Here is a 4,214-nt window from a genome sequence, read left to right as displayed (position 1 = left end):
CATTTGTGTGGTGGCTGGAGGTTATAAGGCACTTCCTACCCACCTTTCACCAGAGATAGCCTCAGTCCTAGCATTTCCTGGAGCTGCCATGCTTCCAGCAGTCCCACCAGGCTCCTGACCCTGGCAGGGTGCAGTTTTAGTGGTCCTCCTTCCCCATAGCCCCAGCCCATACTTCCAGTTTCATCCTGGCATGGGAGCTCAGTAGCATATTCTTCCCCTGTTGGCTGGTGATGCAGTGAGTGCTGCCTCCAGCTCTAAGAGTGGGGCATTAAATGGTTTAAAAAAAAAATTTAAAAAGGAAATAGGTACGGACAGAGTGACAAGGGTGGCACTCACTCCATCTGCAGGTGGAGCTTGGATAACCCCAGCAGCAGGAGACCCACTTTGAGGAACACCAGGTGCTCCACCAAACCAGGATCCAAAGAGGTGTAGTTGGGTGTCACAACATCCTCAGCAATGCTGAACACCCTCTCACTTGGAACACTGGTTGGTGAACAGGATAGACATTCCCAGGCAACTGTGGCCAGATCCTGCCACATCTGGCTGCAGGTTGCCCAACAGACCAAGGGGTCACAGTCCAGCAGCTCTGTGTTCTTGCCAAGATAGGTAGCCACCGAGGCCTCAGCACTATCTGCCCAATGGTGGGGTCTGGTGCATCTGGACCCCACCATTGAAGCTATGCCCTTGGCCCACATTGGTAGCACCTGTCATGGAAGAGACTGGCTACTGCTGGGAGTGCTGGCAAGGGAAAGTGGATCCCCCTCTTCCACATCCCCCTGCCTGTGCCATTCTGCCTCCTAGACTCTGTTCACCAGCACCTCTGTCCAGTGATCCAAGGTATTGCTGGTGCACAGGCTCCCCTTCACCCTTGGGTTGCACATGGCTGCCAGCACATGGACCATACTGGACCAAAACAGATCTAGCCATTTCTTGATGCCATCCCTCAGCCACTTCACCAGTGCCTGAACCTCTGATGACAGCAGCTTGCCCCAGCCAGTAACATTGATGCCCTGGAACTTCTCCATTTGGTTTTCAAGTTCCCTTACTATGGGGATAACCTGGATAAGGAGGGCATCGCCAGCACTGAGGGTCTCGGTGGCCTCAAGGAAGGGCTTGAGGACCACCAAGATCTGGGAGATGGTATCCCACACTGTTTTGTTAAGCAGGCCACTGATCCTAATCTCCCCAAGCAAAGCCATCTCATGGATGGTCTTCTGTTCCTCCACCAGCCTTTCCAGCATGAGGCATGTAGAGTTCTACCGAGTCTCCAGATTCTGGATAATGTTGTGCTGCAGGATGCTCAGCTCTGCCTGTTTGTACCGTAGCATTTTGCCCTCCATGATGCTGCGGTGGAAGTAGCCCACCACCTTCCTACACTTCTAAATGAGCTGGCCGGTTGTGACAGCACTTTCACTTGCAGCCCTATCCCCCTCCAAGGTGTCCCTGATTATGAGGTAGAACTTGTGTGCCATACAGCGGATGCCAACAAAGTTGGCATCATGGACCACCTTGACCATGTTGTCCCCACTGTCGGTGACCATGAACCCACAGGTGAGCTTGCCCTGCCCAATGAGCCATCCCCGCACCATGCGGTTCATAGCCCCCATAATCTCTGTTGCTGTGTCGGACTCATCCATCACCTTGGCTTGAAAGAGAGCCCACCGATGGCCTGACTAATGGCATCAGTGTGCTGCGGGGGAGAGGTAGACATGATCTCCACCCCAGCTGCTCCAGATGTCAGCAGTGAAGTGCAAGACCACTTGTGGACCTGCCTTGTGCAGATCCTCCCTCAAGTACTCCCTGCATGCCTCATACAGGGAGGGCACCACCATCCTGCTACAGGTGGTGCATGTGGGAATTTGGTAGGATGGGGCCACGAGCGCCATGAGCTGCCTGAACCCTGGCTGCCTGAGCCACCTGAACCCTAGGGAAAAGGGCTGGCCATCCAGAGCAAGAATCGCCCCAATGCTATCAGTGATCTTGTTCGCCTTTGCAATACACCCCCTTTCCCCCACTGTTCCAGGGTGGCCTGCCCCTGCTTTGGGGGGATGGGAGCTTTGAAGCAAGAGGGGGACGTATTTTTGGGCAAACTCCCACTGGTGCCAGGCTGAGGAGGAGCAAGGGCAAGGGGTGGTGCCTGCAAAGATGCATCAGCATCCCTGTGGTGCTGTAGTGTTTCTCCTCCTTGCCCTGGATGGTCTTACATTGGCAGTGCATGCAAATAGCATACCTGAGATCATCTGCCACCTCCAAATGATCCCACGCACACTACCCCCTCACTTCTGGGGTGCAGGTGAGGAACCTGCCCGATCCCTCTCCTCAGCAGGCAGAGGCACAACAACAGGAGTGGACTCAGAAGAGCTACTTGCCTCCATAACCTTTAACTCAATCTCCTCCCAAGTGCTTTCTGGGGAAGGAGACCTGGCTCTAGGGGAACTTGGAGGGACTGGAGCTCTGATTCCTCCTCTCAGATTCCTCCTCTGTCCTCAGAATTTCTTTTGCTAGGATGCTCAGGTCGCCTGCTTCCAGATCCAGCTTCTCCCCTGGCACTGGAAGGCTCAGGCTGGGAACTGAAATGGGGGTAGAGGAGACTGTCATGCTGGTGCTGCTTCTCATGCTGGTGGTGCTGGGGGTTATTATTATGGCTAGTGTTATTGGAGGGGGTGCAGATGCAGGCACTGGTCCCACCTCCTTGCTGCCACCAGCACCAGAAGCCTTATGCCTGCTACTGTCTAAGTTGGGGGAAGGGGGGAGGGATGGAACTTACAGCTCTCCCTCTGCCCCCTCTCCCTCCCCAGCCAGAAGTCCTGGCACCTGCATTTTCAGCATACTTCATATTTCGTGTGCTGGAAAAAAAAATGTGTGCCTGTGTCTGTGTGAATGTATATGTAATAAATGTATGTGTATTGAATGCTTTCCAGGCAAACCACTGCTTTCTTTTTGTTTGGGGGTGGGGGGGAATAGAACAAATAACAGGATTTTTGGAGAAGGATAGGTAAGGGTAAATACAAAAGGGTTAATGGCAATGGCAACAACTTGGTAGCAAGGCACCACCAAGCTGCAACCCAAGCTTACAGATGCTGCTCTTTGCTGCTGCTCCAGACACACACAGATGCAGCTGCAAAATGGCATACAAAAGTTCACAAACAGCCTTATTATGGTGCTTCTCTGTCCCTCCCCCAGAGCACTGGAATTGGAAGGGACCTCAGGGACAGAGCACTGTCACCGGCCAGCTATAGATGTCAATATCAGAGCAGGCCTCGCCCCCCACCCCTTTACCTGCAAGCCCACCTCTAAAACAGCTCAAAACAGCACCAAAACACCCAAAATGTTTCAGAAACATCCAAATCATTTTGGAAACTTTCCAAAATGTTTCTGATGACCCTTTTTGTTTTGGAGCTGTTTCAGAGTCCTGCGCTTCATTTGGGGGTTGGTGTTTCATTGAAACATCTGAATCCGAAACTAAATAAAATGGCCACTGAAATTTCACACAGCCCAAATAAATATAGGAAGACTACTTAAATAATTTGTTAGGTTAAGTTTGTGCGCATGTGTATATGTAATATGCATGTATGTAGATGTATTATACAAATTATTTAAGTGGTCTTCCTATTCTTCATATATTATTTTATAGGTTAAGTCCATAAAAGATATCACCCTAAGAAATCCTTGCCTCTCACATAATTTCTGGACCATCCCAGCTACAACATCACTCTTACACTACTGAAATTATTTAGGTTAGATTAAATAGCTCATTATTGGTTCTTCTTTGTAACTCAATACGTTTTTTCACAGTCACTCTGAATGCTGTGGGCATATCTACATAAGATGCTAAAAGGGCAGTAGATTAATTCTAATGTGCATTAGCGCATCACAGTGAAAGCCATGATGATGTGCTAATGCACAGCAGAATTAGTCTACTGCGCATCAGCATCACATAAAAGACGTGCTTGTGATACTGTATAGTAGTGCTGATTATGGCCCACTAAGTACCTGTTATTATAGGTATTATACTTAATGCGCCAATATTACAGTGCATTAATGCACATGTAGACATGTCCTGTGAAACTGATTCTGTTTAATATACCCACTAATTTGTATTTCAGAAATCACCTTTGAGTACAAACTAATATTGAGAATAAAAGACAAAGTGGGACAGCCAATGAAGGGTTAAATAAAAGGTTATATTAATTGTTTCAGTTTCTCTCTAAAAA

The sequence above is a fragment of the Alligator sinensis genome, unplaced genomic scaffold (genome assembly GCF_000455745.1).
Source record: "Alligator sinensis unplaced genomic scaffold, ASM45574v1 scaffold454_1, whole genome shotgun sequence".
In the NCBI taxonomy this organism is placed as follows: domain Eukaryota; kingdom Metazoa; phylum Chordata; order Crocodylia; family Alligatoridae; genus Alligator; species Alligator sinensis.
The sequence above is the reverse complement of the archived record's forward strand: the minus strand, read 5'-3'. Positions refer to the sequence as shown.